Source organism: Eucyclogobius newberryi, unplaced genomic scaffold (genome assembly GCF_026437365.1).
Source record: "Eucyclogobius newberryi isolate DKJ021-1_F unplaced genomic scaffold, fEucNew1.0.hap1 SCAF_16, whole genome shotgun sequence".
In the NCBI taxonomy this organism is placed as follows: Eukaryota; Metazoa; Chordata; class Actinopteri; order Gobiiformes; family Gobiidae; genus Eucyclogobius; species Eucyclogobius newberryi.
Genome location: NW_027315790.1, coordinates 35,564,572 through 35,580,265, shown reverse-complemented (window position 1 = coordinate 35,580,265; position 15,694 = coordinate 35,564,572).

Genomic DNA, 15,694 nt, shown 5'->3' with positions numbered 1-15,694 from the left:
TCAGACCTCCTCTCTTCTTCAGACCTCCTCCTCTCTTCTTCAGAACTCCTCCTCCTCTCTTCTTCAGCCCTCCTCCTCTCTTCTTCAGTCCTCCTCCTCCTCTCTTCTTCAGCCCTCCTCCTCCTCTCTTCTTCAGCCCTCCTCCTCTCTTCTTCAGTCCTCCTCCTCCTCTCTTCTTCAGCCCTCCTCCTCCTCTCTTCTTCAGACCTCCACCTCTCTTCTTCAGCCCTCCACCTCTCTTCTTCAGCCCTCCTTTCTTCTTCAGCCGTCCTCCTCCTCTCTTCTTCAGACCTCCTCTCTTCTTCAGCCCTCCTCCTCCTCTCTTCTTCAGACCTCCTCCTCCTCTCTTCTTCAGACCTCCTCCTCCTCTCTTCTTCAGCCCTCCTCCTCTCTTCTTCAGCCCTCCTCCTCCTCTCTTCTTCAGCCCTCCTCCTCCTCTCTTCTTCAGCCCTCCTCCTCTCTTCTTCAGCCCTCCTCCTCTCTTCTTCAGCCCTCCACCTCTCTTCTTCAGCCCTCCTCCTCCTCTCTTCTTCAGACCTCCTCCTCCTCTCTTCTTCAGCCGTCCTCCTCCTCCTCTCTTCTTCAGACCTCCTCCTCTCTTCTTCAGCCCTCCTCCTCCTCCTCTCTTCTTCAGACCTCCACCTCTCTTCTTCAGCCCTCCTCCTCTCTTCTTCAGACCTCCTCCTCTCTTCTTCAGCCGTCCTCCTCCTCTCTTCTTCAGACCTCCTCTCTTCTTCAGACCTCCTCCTCCTCTCTTCTTCAGCCCTCCTCCTCTCTTCTTCAGACCTCCACCTCTCTTCTTCAGCCCTCCACCTCTCTTCTTCAGACCTCCTCCTCCTCTCTTCTTCAGCCCTCCTCCTCTCTTCTTCAGACCTCCACCTCTCTTCTTCAGCCCTCCTCCTCTCTTCTTCAGCCCTCCTCCTCTCTTCTTCAGCCCTCCTCCTCTCTTCTTCAGACCTCCACCTCTCTTCTTCAGCCCTCCTCCTCCTCTCTTCTTCAGACCTCCACCTCTCTTCTTCAGCCCTCCTCCTCCTCTCTTCTTCAGACCTCCTCCTCCTCTCTTCTTCAGCCCTCCTCCTCTCTTCTTCAGACCTCCACCTCTCTTCTTCAGCCCTCCTCCTCCTCTCTTCTTCAGCCCTCCTCCTCTCTTCTTCAGCCCTCCTCCTCCTCTCTTCTTCAGCCCTCCTCCTCTCTTCTTCAGCCCTCCTCCTCCTCTCTTTTTCAGACCTCCTCCTCCTCTCTTCTTCAGCCCTCCTCCTCCTCTCTTCTTCAGCCCTCCTCCTCTCTTCTTCAGCCCTCCTCCTCCTCTCTTCTTCAGCCCTCCTCCTCCTCTCTTCTTCAGCCCTCCTCCTCTCTTCTTCAGACCTCCTCCACCTCTCTTCTTCAGCCCTCCTCCTCCTCTCTTCTTCAGCCCTCCTCCTCCTGTCTTCTTCAGCCCTCCTCCTCTCTTCTTCAGACCTCCTCCACCTCTCTTCTTCAGCCCTCCTCCTCCTCTCTTCTTCAGCCCTCCTCCTCCTCTCTTCTTCAGCCCTCCACCTCTCTTCTTCAGCCCTCCTCCTCTCTTCTTCAGACCTCCTCCTCTCTTCTTCAGACCTCCTCCTCCTCTCTTCTTCAGCCCTCCTCCTCTCTTCTTCAGCCCTCCTCCTCCTCTCTTCTTCAGCCCTCCTCCTCCTCTCTTCTTCAGCCCTCCTCCTCTCTTCTTCAGCCCTCCTCCACCTCTCTTCTTCAGCCCTCCTCCTCTCTTCTTCAGCCCTCCTCCTCTCTTTTTCAGACCTCCTCCTCTCTTCTTCAGACCTCCTACTCCTCTCTTCTTCAGACCTCCACCTCTCTTCTTCAGCCCTCCTCCTCTCTTCTTCAGACCTCCTCCTATCTTCTTCAGACCTCCTCCTCCTCTCTTCTTCAGCCCTCCTCCTCTCTTCTTCAGCCCTCCTCCTCCTCTCTTCTTCAGCCCTCCTCCTCCTCTCTTCTTCAGCCCTCCTCCTCTCTTCTTCAGCCCTCCTCCTCCTCTCTTCTTCAGACCTCCTCCTCTCTTCTTCAGCCCTCCTCCTCTCTTCTTCAGCCCTCCTCCTCCTCTCTTCTTCAGCCCTCCTCCTCTCTTCTTCAGCCCTCCTCCTCCTCTCTTCTTCAGACCTCCTCCTCTCTTCTTCAGCCCTCCTCCTCTCTTCTTCAGACCTCCACCTCTCTTCTTCAGCCCTCCACCTCTCTTCTTCAGCCCTCCTCCTCCTCTCTTCTTCAGACCTCCTCCTCCTCTCTTCTTCAGACCTCCTCCTCCTCTCTTCTTCAGCCCTCCTCTCTTCTTCAGCCCTCCTCCTCCTGTCTTCTTCAGCCCTCCTCCTCTCTTCTTCAGACCTCCTCCACCTCCCTTCTTCAGCCCTCCTCCTCCTCTCTTCTTCAGCCCTCCTCCTCCTCTCTTCTTCAGCCCTCCTCCTCCTCTCTTCTTCAGACCTCCTCCACCTCTCTTCTTCAGCCCTCCACCTCTCTTCTTCAGACCTCCTCCACCTTTCTTCAGCCCTCCTCCTCTCTTCTTCAGACCTCCTCCTCTCTTCTTCAGACCTCCTCCACCTTTCTTCAGCCCTCCTCCTCTCTTCTTCAGACCTCCTCCTCCTCTCTTCTTCAGACCTCCTCCTCCTCTCTTCTTCAGCCCTCCTCTCTTCTTCAGCCCTCCTCCTCCTGTCTTCTTCAGCCCTCCTCCTCTCTTCTTCAGACCTCCTCCACCTCTCTTCTTCAGACCTCCTCCTCCTCTCTTCTTCAGACCTCCTCCTCCTCTCTTCTTCAGCCCTCCTCTCTTCTTCAGCCCTCCTCCTCCTGTCTTCTTCAGCCCTCCTCCTCTCTTCTTCAGCCCTCCTCCTCCTCTCTTCTTCAGCCCTCCTCCTCCTCTCTTCTTCAGCCCTCCTCCTCCTCTCTTCTTCAGCCCTCCTCCACCTCTCTTCTTCAGCCCTCCACCTCTCTTCTTCAGACCTCCTCCACCTTTCTTCAGCCCTCCTCCTCTCTTCTTCAGACCTCCTCCACCTTTCTTCAGCCCTCCTCCTCTCTTCTTCAGACCTCCTCCTCTCTTCTTCAGACCTCCTACTCCTCTCTTCTTCAGACCTCCACCTCTCTTCTTCAGCCCTCCTCCTCTCTTCTTCAGACCTCCTCCTCTCTTCTTCAGCCCTCCTCCTCCTCTCTTCTTCAGACCTCCACCTCTCTTCTTCAGCCCTCCTCCTCTCTTCTTCAGACCTCCTCTCTTCTTCAGCCCTCTTCCACCTCTCTTCTTCAGCCCTCCTCCTCCTCTCTTCTTCAGCCCTCCTCCTCCTCTCTTCTTCAGCCCTCCTCCTCCTCTCTTCTTCAGCCCTCCTCCTCCTCTCTTCTTCAGCCCTCCTCCTCCTCTCTTCTCAGCCCTCCTCCTCCTCTCTTCTTCAGACCTCCTCCTCTCTTCTTCAGCCCTCCTCCTCTCTTCTTCAGACCTCCACCTCTCTTCTTCAGCCCTCCTCCTCTCTTCTTCAGCCCTCCTCCTCCTCTCTTCGTCAGACCTCCTCCTCCTCTCTTCTTCAGCCCTCCTCCTCTCTTCTTCAGCCCTCCTCCTCCTCTCTTCTTCAGACCTCCTCCTCTCTTCTTCAGCCCTCCTCCTCTCTTCTTCAGCCCTCCTCCTCTCTTCTTCAGACCTCCACCTCTCTTCTTCAGCCCTCCTCCTCTCTTCTTCAGCCCTCCTCCTCCTCTCTTCTTCAGACCTCCTCCTCCTCTCTTCTTCAGACCTCCTCCTCTCTTCTTCAGCCCTCCTCCTCCTCTCTTCTTCAGCCCTCCTCTCTTCTTCAGCCCTCCTCCTCCTGTCTTCTTCAGCCCTCCTCCTCTCTTCTTCAGACCTCCTCCACCTCTCTTCTTCAGACCTCCTCCTCCTCTCTTCTTCAGACCTCCTCCTCCTCTCTTCTTCAGCCCTCCTCTCTTCTTCAGCCCTCCTCCTCCTGTCTTCTTCAGCCCTCCTCCTCTCTTCTTCAGCCCTCCTCCTCCTCTCTTCTTCAGCCCTCCTCCTCCTCTCTTCTTCAGCCCTCCTCCTCCTCTCTTCTTCAGCCCTCCTCCACCTCTCTTCTTCAGCCCTCCACCTCTCTTCTTCAGACCTCCTCCACCTTTCTTCAGCCCTCCTCCTCTCTTCTTCAGACCTCCTCCACCTTTCTTCAGCCCTCCTCCTCTCTTCTTCAGACCTCCTCCTCTCTTCTTCAGACCTCCTACTCCTCTCTTCTTCAGACCTCCACCTCTCTTCTTCAGCCCTCCTCCTCTCTTCTTCAGACCTCCTCCTCTCTTCTTCAGCCCTCCTCCTCCTCTCTTCTTCAGACCTCCACCTCTCTTCTTCAGCCCTCCTCCTCTCTTCTTCAGACCTCCTCTCTTCTTCAGCCCTCTTCCACCTCTCTTCTTCAGCCCTCCTCCTCCTCTCTTCTTCAGCCCTCCTCCTCTCTTCTTCAGACCTCCTCCTCTCTTCTTCAGACCTCCTCTCTTCTTCAGCCCTCTTCCTCCTCTCTTCTTCAGCCCTCCTCCTCTCTTCTTCAGCCCTCCTCCTCTCTTCTTCAGCCCTCCTCCTCCTCTCTTCTTCAGCCCTCCTCCTCTCTTCTTCAGCCCTCCTCCTCCTCTCTTCTTCAGACCTCCTCCTCTCTTCTTCAGCCCTCCTCCTCTCTTCTTCAGCCCTCCTCCTCCTCTCTTCTTCAGACCTCCTCCTCTCTTCTTCAGCCCTCCACCTCTCTTCTTCAGCCCTCCTCCTCCTCTCTTCTTCAGACCTCCTCCTCCTCTCTTCTTCAGACCTCCTCCTCCTCTCTTCTTCAGACCTCCACCTCTCTTCTTCAGCCCTCCTCCTCTCTTCTTCAGCCCTCCTCCTCCTCTCTTCTTCAGACCTCCACCTCTCTTCTTCAGCCCTCCACCTCCTCTCTTCTTCAGCCCTCCACCTCTCTTCTTCAGCACTCCTCCTCCTCTCTTCTTCAGCCCTCCTCCTCCTCTCTTCTTCAGCCCTCCTCCTCTCTTCTTCAGCCCTCCTCCACCTCTCTTCTTCAGCCCTCCTCCTCTCTTCTTCAGCCCTCCTCCTCTCTTTTTCAGACCTCCTCCTCTCTTCTTCAGACCTCCTCCTCCTCTCTTCTTCAGACCTCCACCTCTCTTCTTCAGCCCTCCTCCTCTCTTCTTCAGCCCTCCTCCTCCTCTCTTCTTCAGACCTCCACCTCTCTTCTTCAGCCCTCCACCTCCTCTCTTCTTCAGCCCTCCACCTCTCTTCTTCAGCCCTCCTCCTCCTCTCTTCTTCAGCCCTCCTCCTCTCTTCTTCAGCCCTCCTCCTCCTCTCTTCTTCAGCCCTCCTCCTCTCTTCTTCAGCCCTCCTCCTCCTCTCTTCTTCAGACCTCCTCCTCTCTTCTTCAGCCCTCCTCCTCTCTTCTTCAGCCCTCCTCCTCCTCTCTTCTTCAGACCTCCTCCTCTCTTCTTCAGCCCTCCACCTCTCTTCTTCAGCCCTCCTCCTCCTCTCTTCTTCAGACCTCCTCCTCCTCTCTTCTTCAGACCTCCTCCTCCTCTCTTCTTCAGACCTCCACCTCTCTTCTTCAGCCCTCCTCCTCTCTTCTTCAGCCCTCCTCCTCCTCTCTTCTTCAGACCTCCACCTCTCTTCTTCAGCCCTCCACCTCCTCTCTTCTTCAGCCCTCCACCTCTCTTCTTCAGCACTCCTCCTCCTCTCTTCTTCAGCCCTCCTCCTCCTCTCTTCTTCAGCCCTCCTCCTCTCTTCTTCAGCCCTCCTCCACCTCTCTTCTTCAGCCCTCCTCCTCTCTTCTTCAGCCCTCCTCCTCTCTTTTTCAGACCTCCTCCTCTCTTCTTCAGACCTCCTCCTCCTCTCTTCTTCAGCCCTCCTCCTCCTCTCTTCTTCAGCCCTCCTCCTCTCTTCTTCAGCCCTCCTCCACCTCTCTTCTTCAGCCCTCCACCTCTCTTCTTCAGACCTCCTCCACCTTTCTTCAGCCCTCCACCTCTCTTCTTCAGACCTCCTCCTCCTCTCTTCTTCAGCCCTCCTCCTCCTCTCTTCTTCAGCCCTCCTCCTCTCTTCTTCAGACCTCCTCCACCTTTCTTCAGCCCTCCTCCTCTCTTCTTCAGACCTCCTCCACCTTTCTTCAGCCCTCCTCCTCTCTTCTTCAGCCCTCCTCCTCTCTTCTTCAGACCTCCTCCTCTCTTCTTCAGACCTCCTCTCTTCTTCAGCCCTCTTCCTCCTCTCTTCTTCAGCCCTCCTCCTCTCTTCTTCAGCCCTCCTCCTCTCTTCTTCAGCCCTCCTCCTCCTCTCTTCTTCAGCCCTCCTCCTCTCTTCTTCAGCCCTCCTCCTCCTCTCTTCTTCAGACCTCCTCCTCTCTTCTTCAGCCCTCCTCCTCTCTTCTTCAGCCCTCCTCCTCCTCTCTTCTTCAGACCTCCTCCTCTCTTCTTCAGCCCTCCACCTCTCTTCTTCAGCCCTCCTCCTCCTCTCTTCTTCAGACCTCCTCCTCCTCTCTTCTTCAGACCTCCTCCTCCTCTCTTCTTCAGACCTCCACCTCTCTTCTTCAGCCCTCCTCCTCTCTTCTTCAGCCCTCCTCCTCCTCTCTTCTTCAGACCTCCACCTCTCTTCTTCAGCCCTCCACCTCCTCTCTTCTTCAGCCCTCCACCTCTCTTCTTCAGCACTCCTCCTCCTCTCTTCTTCAGCCCTCCTCCTCCTCTCTTCTTCAGCCCTCCTCCTCTCTTCTTCAGCCCTCCTCCACCTCTCTTCTTCAGCCCTCCTCCTCTCTTCTTCAGCCCTCCTCCTCTCTTTTTCAGACCTCCTCCTCTCTTCTTCAGACCTCCTCCTCCTCTCTTCTTCAGACCTCCACCTCTCTTCTTCAGCCCTCCTCCTCTCTTCTTCAGCCCTCCTCCTCCTCTCTTCTTCAGACCTCCACCTCTCTTCTTCAGCCCTCCACCTCCTCTCTTCTTCAGCCCTCCACCTCTCTTCTTCAGCCCTCCTCCTCCTCTCTTCTTCAGCCCTCCTCCTCCTCTCTTCTTCAGCCCTCCTCCTCTCTTCTTCAGCCCTCCTCCACCTCTCTTCTTCAGCCCTCCTCCTCTCTTCTTCAGCCCTCCTCCTCTCTTTTTCAGACCTCCTCCTCTCTTCTTCAGACCTCCTACTCCTCTCTTCTTCAGACCTCCACCTCTCTTCTTCAGCCCTCCTCCTCTCTTCTTCAGACCTCCTCCTATCTTCTTCAGACCTCCTCCTCCTCTCTTCTTCAGCCCTCCTCCTCTCTTCTTCAGCCCTCCTCCTCCTCTCTTCTTCAGCCCTCCTCCTCCTCTCTTCTTCAGCCCTCCTCCTCTCTTCTTCAGCCCTCCTCCTCCTCTCTTCTTCAGACCTCCTCCTCTCTTCTTCAGCCCTCCTCCTCTCTTCTTCAGCCCTCCTCCTCCTCTCTTCTTCAGCCCTCCTCCTCTCTTCTTCAGCCCTCCTCCTCCTCTCTTCTTCAGACCTCCTCCTCTCTTCTTCAGCCCTCCTCCTCTCTTCTTCAGACCTCCACCTCTCTTCTTCAGCCCTCCACCTCTCTTCTTCAGCCCTCCTCCTCCTCTCTTCTTCAGACCTCCTCCTCCTCTCTTCTTCAGACCTCCTCCTCCTCTCTTCTTCAGCCCTCCTCTCTTCTTCAGCCCTCCTCCTCCTGTCTTCTTCAGCCCTCCTCCTCTCTTCTTCAGACCTCCTCCACCTCCCTTCTTCAGCCCTCCTCCTCCTCTCTTCTTCAGCCCTCCTCCTCCTCTCTTCTTCAGCCCTCCTCCTCCTCTCTTCTTCAGACCTCCTCCACCTCTCTTCTTCAGCCCTCCACCTCTCTTCTTCAGACCTCCTCCACCTTTCTTCAGCCCTCCTCCTCTCTTCTTCAGACCTCCTCCTCTCTTCTTCAGACCTCCTCCACCTTTCTTCAGCCCTCCTCCTCTCTTCTTCAGACCTCCTCCTCCTCTCTTCTTCAGACCTCCTCCTCCTCTCTTCTTCAGCCCTCCTCTCTTCTTCAGCCCTCCTCCTCCTGTCTTCTTCAGCCCTCCTCCTCTCTTCTTCAGACCTCCTCCACCTCTCTTCTTCAGACCTCCTCCTCCTCTCTTCTTCAGACCTCCTCCTCCTCTCTTCTTCAGCCCTCCTCTCTTCTTCAGCCCTCCTCCTCCTGTCTTCTTCAGCCCTCCTCCTCTCTTCTTCAGCCCTCCTCCTCCTCTCTTCTTCAGCCCTCCTCCTCCTCTCTTCTTCAGCCCTCCTCCTCCTCTCTTCTTCAGCCCTCCTCCACCTCTCTTCTTCAGCCCTCCACCTCTCTTCTTCAGACCTCCTCCACCTTTCTTCAGCCCTCCTCCTCTCTTCTTCAGACCTCCTCCACCTTTCTTCAGCCCTCCTCCTCTCTTCTTCAGACCTCCTCCTCTCTTCTTCAGACCTCCTACTCCTCTCTTCTTCAGACCTCCACCTCTCTTCTTCAGCCCTCCTCCTCTCTTCTTCAGACCTCCTCCTCTCTTCTTCAGCCCTCCTCCTCCTCTCTTCTTCAGACCTCCACCTCTCTTCTTCAGCCCTCCTCCTCTCTTCTTCAGACCTCCTCTCTTCTTCAGCCCTCTTCCACCTCTCTTCTTCAGCCCTCCTCCTCCTCTCTTCTTCAGCCCTCCTCCTCCTCTCTTCTTCAGCCCTCCTCCTCCTCTCTTCTTCAGCCCTCCTCCTCCTCTCTTCTTCAGCCCTCCTCCTCCTCTCTTCTCAGCCCTCCTCCTCCTCTCTTCTTCAGACCTCCTCCTCTCTTCTTCAGCCCTCCTCCTCTCTTCTTCAGACCTCCACCTCTCTTCTTCAGCCCTCCTCCTCTCTTCTTCAGCCCTCCTCCTCCTCTCTTCGTCAGACCTCCTCCTCCTCTCTTCTTCAGCCCTCCTCCTCTCTTCTTCAGCCCTCCTCCTCCTCTCTTCTTCAGACCTCCTCCTCTCTTCTTCAGCCCTCCTCCTCTCTTCTTCAGCCCTCCTCCTCTCTTCTTCAGACCTCCACCTCTCTTCTTCAGCCCTCCTCCTCTCTTCTTCAGCCCTCCTCCTCCTCTCTTCTTCAGACCTCCTCCTCCTCTCTTCTTCAGACCTCCTCCTCTCTTCTTCAGCCCTCCTCCTCTCTTCTTCAGCCCTCCTCCTCTCTTCTTCAGACCTCCACCTCTCTTCTTCAGCCCTCCTCCTCTCTTCTTCAGCCCTCCTCCTCCTCTCTTCTTCAGCCCTCCTCCACCTCTCTTCTTCAGCCCTCCTCCTCTCTTCTTCAGCCCTCCTCCACCTCTCTTCTTCAGACCTCCTCCACCTTTCTTCAGCCCTCCTTTCTTCTTCAGCCCTCCTCCTCTCTTCTTCAGCCCTCCTCCTCTCTTCTTCAGCCCTCCTCCACCTCTCTTCTTCAGCCCTCCTTTCTTCTTCAGCCGTCCTCCTCCTCTCTTCTTCAGCCCTCCTCTCTTCTTCAGCCCTCCTCCTCCTGTCTTCTTCAGCCCTCCTCCTCTCTTCTTCAGACCTCCTCCACCTCTCTTCTTCAGCCCTCCTCCTCCTCTCTTCTTCAGCCCTCCTCCTCTCTTCTTCAGACCTCCTCCACCTCTCTTCTTCAGCCCTCCTCCACCTCTCTTCTTCAGCCCTCCTTTCTTCTTCAGCCCTCCTCCTCTCTTCTTCAGCCCTCCTCCACCTCTCTTCTTCAGCCCTCCTCCTCCTCTCTTCTTCAGCCCTCCTCCTCCTCTCTTCTTCAGACCTCCTCCTCCTCTCTTCTTCAGCCCTCCTCCTCCTCTCTTCTTCAGCCCTCCTCCTCTCTTTTTCAGACCTCCTCCTCTCTTCTTCAGACCTCCTACTCCTCTCTTCTTCAGACCTCCACCTCTCTTCTTCAGCCCTCCTCCTCTCTTCTTCAGACCTCCTCCTATCTTCTTCAGACCTCCTCCTCCTCTCTTCTTCAGCCCTCCTCCTCTCTTCTTCAGCCCTCCTCCTCCTCTCTTCTTCAGCCCTCCTCCTCCTCTCTTCTTCAGCCCTCCTCCTCTCTTCTTCAGCCCTCCTCCTCCTCTCTTCTTCAGACCTCCTCCTCTCTTCTTCAGCCCTCCTCCTCTCTTCTTCAGCCCTCCTCCTCCTCTCTTCTTCAGCCCTCCTCCTCTCTTCTTCAGCCCTCCTCCTCCTCTCTTCTTCAGACCTCCTCCTCTCTTCTTCAGCCCTCCTCCTCTCTTCTTCAGACCTCCTCCTCTCTTCTTCAGCCCTCCACCTCTCTTCTTCAGCCCTCCTCCTCCTCTCTTCTTCAGACCTCCTCCTCCTCTCTTCTTCAGACCTCCTCCTCCTCTCTTCTTCAGACCTCCACCTCTCTTCTTCAGCCCTCCTCCTCTCTTCTTCAGCCCTCCTCCTCCTCTCTTCTTCAGACCTCCACCTCTCTTCTTCAGCCCTCCACCTCCTCTCTTCTTCAGCCCTCCACCTCTCTTCTTCAGCACTCCTCCTCCTCTCTTCTTCAGCCCTCCTCCTCCTCTCTTCTTCAGCCCTCCTCCTCTCTTCTTCAGCCCTCCTCCACCTCTCTTCTTCAGCCCTCCTCCTCTCTTCTTCAGCCCTCCTCCTCTCTTTTTCAGACCTCCTCCTCTCTTCTTCAGACCTCCTCCTCCTCTCTTCTTCAGACCTCCACCTCTCTTCTTCAGCCCTCCTCCTCTCTTCTTCAGCCCTCCTCCTCCTCTCTTCTTCAGACCTCCACCTCTCTTCTTCAGCCCTCCACCTCCTCTCTTCTTCAGCCCTCCACCTCTCTTCTTCAGCCCTCCTCCTCCTCTCTTCTTCAGCCCTCCTCCTCCTCTCTTCTTCAGCCCTCCTCCTCTCTTCTTCAGCCCTCCTCCACCTCTCTTCTTCAGCCCTCCTCCTCTCTTCTTCAGCCCTCCTCCTCTCTTTTTCAGACCTCCTCCTCTCTTCTTCAGACCTCCTACTCCTCTCTTCTTCAGACCTCCACCTCTCTTCTTCAGCCCTCCTCCTCTCTTCTTCAGACCTCCTCCTATCTTCTTCAGACCTCCTCCTCCTCTCTTCTTCAGCCCTCCTCCTCTCTTCTTCAGCCCTCCTCCTCCTCTCTTCTTCAGCCCTCCTCCTCCTCTCTTCTTCAGCCCTCCTCCTCTCTTCTTCAGCCCTCCTCCTCCTCTCTTCTTCAGACCTCCTCCTCTCTTCTTCAGCCCTCCTCCTCTCTTCTTCAGCCCTCCTCCTCCTCTCTTCTTCAGCCCTCCTCCTCTCTTCTTCAGCCCTCCTCCTCCTCTCTTCTTCAGACCTCCTCCTCTCTTCTTCAGCCCTCCTCCTCTCTTCTTCAGACCTCCACCTCTCTTCTTCAGCCCTCCACCTCTCTTCTTCAGCCCTCCTCCTCCTCTCTTCTTCAGACCTCCTCCTCCTCTCTTCTTCAGACCTCCTCCTCCTCTCTTCTTCAGCCCTCCTCTCTTCTTCAGCCCTCCTCCTCCTGTCTTCTTCAGCCCTCCTCCTCTCTTCTTCAGACCTCCTCCACCTCCCTTCTTCAGCCCTCCTCCTCCTCTCTTCTTCAGCCCTCCTCCTCCTCTCTTCTTCAGCCCTCCTCCTCCTCTCTTCTTCAGACCTCCTCCACCTCTCTTCTTCAGCCCTCCACCTCTCTTCTTCAGACCTCCTCCACCTTTCTTCAGCCCTCCTCCTCTCTTCTTCAGACCTCCTCCTCTCTTCTTCAGACCTCCTCCACCTTTCTTCAGCCCTCCTCCTCTCTTCTTCAGACCTCCTCCTCCTCTCTTCTTCAGACCTCCTCCTCCTCTCTTCTTCAGCCCTCCTCTCTTCTTCAGCCCTCCTCCTCCTGTCTTCTTCAGCCCTCCTCCTCTCTTCTTCAGACCTCCTCCACCTCTCTTCTTCAGACCTCCTCCTCCTCTCTTCTTCAGACCTCCTCCTCCTCTCTTCTTCAGCCCTCCTCTCTTCTTCAGCCCTCCTCCTCCTGTCTTCTTCAGCCCTCCTCCTCTCTTCTTCAGCCCTCCTCCTCCTCTCTTCTTCAGCCCTCCTCCTCCTCTCTTCTTCAGCCCTCCTCCTCCTCTCTTCTTCAGCCCTCCTCCACCTCTCTTCTTCAGCCCTCCACCTCTCTTCTTCAGACCTCCTCCACCTTTCTTCAGCCCTCCTCCTCTCTTCTTCAGACCTCCTCCACCTTTCTTCAGCCCTCCTCCTCTCTTCTTCAGACCTCCTCCTCTCTTCTTCAGACCTCCTACTCCTCTCTTCTTCAGACCTCCACCTCTCTTCTTCAGCCCTCCTCCTCTCTTCTTCAGACCTCCTCCTCTCTTCTTCAGCCCTCCTCCTCCTCTCTTCTTCAGACCTCCACCTCTCTTCTTCAGCCCTCCTCCTCTCTTCTTCAGACCTCCTCTCTTCTTCAGCCCTCTTCCACCTCTCTTCTTCAGCCCTCCTCCTCCTCTCTTCTTCAGCCCTCCTCCTCCTCTCTTCTTCAGCCCTCCTCCTCCTCTCTTCTTCAGCCCTCCTCCTCCTCTCTTCTTCAGCCCTCCTCCTCCTCTCTTCTCAGCCCTCCTCCTCCTCTCTTCTTCAGACCTCCTCCTCTCTTCTTCAGCCCTCCTCCTCTCTTCTTCAGACCTCCACCTCTCTTCTTCAGCCCTCCTCCTCTCTTCTTCAGCCCTCCTCCTCCTCTCTTCGTCAGACCTCCTCCTCCTCTCTTCTTCAGCCCTCCTCCTCTCTTCTTCAGCCCTCCTCCTCCTCTCTTCTTCAGACCTCCTCCTCTCTTCTTCAGCCCTCCTCCTCTCTTCTTCAGCCCTCCTCCTCTCTTCTTCAGACCTCCACCTCTCTTCTTCAGCCCTCCTCCTCTCTTCTTCAGCCCTCCTCCTCCTCTCTTCTTCAGACCTCCTCCTCCTCTCTTCTTCAGACCTCCTCCTCTCTTCTTCAGCCCTCCTCCTCTCTTCTTCAGCCCTCCTCCTCTCTTCTTCAGACCTCCACCTCTCTTCTTCAGCCCTCCTCCTCTCTTCTTCAGCCCTCCTCCTCCTCTCTTCTTCAGCCCTCCTCCACCTCTCTTCTTCAGCCCTCCTCCTCTCTTCTTCAGCCCTCCTCCTCTCTTCTTCAGACCTCCTCCACCTCTCTTCTTCAGACCTCCTCCTCCTCTCTTCTTCAGACCTCCTCCTCCTCTCTTCTTCAGCCCTCCTCTCTTCTTCAGCCCTCCTCCTCCTGTCTTCTTCAGCCCTCCTCCTCTCTTCTTCAGCCCTCCTCCTCCTCTCTTCTTCAGCCCTCCTCCTCCTCTCTTCTTCAGCCCTCCTCCTCCTCTCTTCTTCAGCCCTCCTCCACCTCTCTTCTTCAGCCCTCCACCTCTCTTCTTCAGACCTCCTCCACCTTTCTTCAGCCCTCCTCCTCTCTTCTTCAGACCTCCTCCACCTTTCTTCAGCCCTCCTCCTCTCTTCTTCAGACCTCCTCCTCTCTTCTTCAGACCTCCTACTCCTCTCTTCTTCAGACCTCCACCTCTCTTCTTCAGCCCTCCTCCTCTCTTCTTCAGACCTCCTCCTCTCTTCTTCAGCCCTCCTCCTCCTCTCTTCTTCAGACCTCCACCTCTCTTCTTCAGCCCTCCTCCTCTCTTCTTCAGACCTCCTCTCTTCTTCAGCCCTCTTCCACCTCTCTTCTTCAGCCCTCCTCCTCCTCTCTTCTTCAGCCCTCCTCCTCCTCTCTTCTTCAGCCCTCCTCCTCCTCTCTTCTTCAGCCCTCCTCCTCCTCTCTTCTTCAGCCCTCCTCCTCCTCTCTTCTCAGCCCTCCTCCTCCTCTCTTCTTCAGACCTCCTCCTCTCTTCTTCAGCCCTCCTCCTCTCTTCTTCAGACCTCCACCTCTCTTCTTCAGCCCTCCTCCTCTCTTCTTCAGCCCTCCTCCTCCTCTCTTCGTCAGACCTCCTCCTCCTCTCTTCTTCAGCCCTCCTCCTCTCTTCTTCAGCCCTCCTCCTCCTCTCTTCTTCAGACCTCCTCCTCTCTTCTTCAGCCCTCCTCCTCTCTTCTTCAGCCCTCCTCCTCTCTTCTTCAGACCTCCACCTCTCTTCTTCAGCCCTCCTCCTCTCTTCTTCAGCCCTCCTCCTCCTCTCTTCTTCAGACCTCCTCCTCCTCTCTTCTTCAGACCTCCTCCTCTCTTCTTCAGCCCTCCTCCTCTCTTCTTCAGCCCTCCTCCTCTCTTCTTCAGACCTCCACCTCTCTTCTTCAGCCCTCCTCCTCTCTTCTTCAGCCCTCCTCCTCCTCTCTTCTTCAGCCCTCCTCCACCTCTCTTCTTCAGCCCTCCTCCTCTCTTCTTCAGCCCTCCTCCACCTCTCTTCTTCAGACCTCCTCCACCTTTCTTCAGCCCTCCTTTCTTCTTCAGCCCTCCTCCTCTCTTCTTCAGCCCTCCTCCTCTCTTCTTCAGCCCTCCTCCACCTCTCTTCTTCAGCCCTCCTTTCTTCTTCAGCCGTCCTCCTCCTCTCTTCTTCAGCCCTCCTCTCTTCTTCAGCCCTCCTCCTCCTGTCTTCTTCAGCCCTCCTCCTCTCTTCTTCAGACCTCCTCCACCTCTCTTCTTCAGCCCTCCTCCTCCTCTCTTCTTCAGCCCTCCTCCTCTCTTCTTCAGACCTCCTCCACCTCTCTTCTTCAGCCCTCCTCCACCTCTCTTCTTCAGCCCTCCTTTCTTCTTCAGCCCTCCTCCTCTCTTCTTCAGCCCTCCTCCACCTCTCTTCTTCAGCCCTCCTCCTCCTCTCTTCTTCAGCCCTCCTCCACCTCTCTTCTTCAGCCCTCCTCTCTTCTTCAGCCCTCCTCCTCCTGTCTTCTTCAGCCCTCCTCCACCTCTCTTCTTCAGCCCTCCTCCTCCTCTCTTCTTCAGCCCTCCTCCACCTCTCTTCTTCAGCCCTCCTTTCTTCTTCAGCCCTCCTCCTCTCTTCTTCAGCCCTCCTCCACCTCTCTTCTTCAGCCCTCCTCCTCCTCTCTTCTTCAGCCCTCCTCCTCCTCTCTTCTTCAGACCTCCTCCTCCTCTCTTCTTCAGCCCTCCTCCTCCTCTCTTCTTCAGCCCTCCTCCTCTCTTCTTCAGCCCTCCTCCACCTCTCTTCTTCAGCCCTCCACCTCTCTTCTTCAGACCTCCTCCACCTTTCTTCAGCCCTCCACCTCTCTTCTTCAGACCTCCTCCTCCTCTCTTCTTCAGCCCTCCTCCTCCTCTCTTCTTCAGCCCTCCTCCTCTCTTCTTCAGACCTCCTCCACCTTTCTTCAGCCCTCCTCCTCTCTTCTTCAGACCTCCTCCACCTTTCTTCAGCCCTCCTCCTCTCTTCTTCAGCCCTCCTCCTCTCTTCTTCAGACCTCCTCCTCTCTTCTTCAGACCTCCTCTCTTCTTCAGCCCTCTTCCTCCTCTCTTCTTCAGCCCTCCTCCTCTCTTCTTCAGCCCTCCTCCTCTCTTCTTCAGCCCTCCTCCTCCTCTCTTCTTCAGCCCTCCTCCTCTCTTCTTCAGCCCTCCTCCTCCTCTCTTCTTCAGACCTCCTCCTCTCTTCTTCAGCCCTCCTCCTCTCTTCTTCAGCCCTCCTCCTCCTCTCTTCTTCAGACCTCCTCCTCTCTTCTTCAGCCCTCCACCTCTCTTCTTCAGCCCTCCTCCTCCTCTCTTCTTCAGACCTCCTCCTCCTCTCTTCTTCAGACCTCCTCCTCCTCTCTTCTTCAGACCTCCACCTCTCTTCTTCAGCCCTCCTCCTCTCTTCTTCAGCCCTCCTCCTCCTCTCTTCTTCAGACCTCCACCTCTCTTCTTCAGCCCTCCACCTCCTCTCTTCTTCAGCCCTCCACCTCTCTTCTTCAGCCCTCCT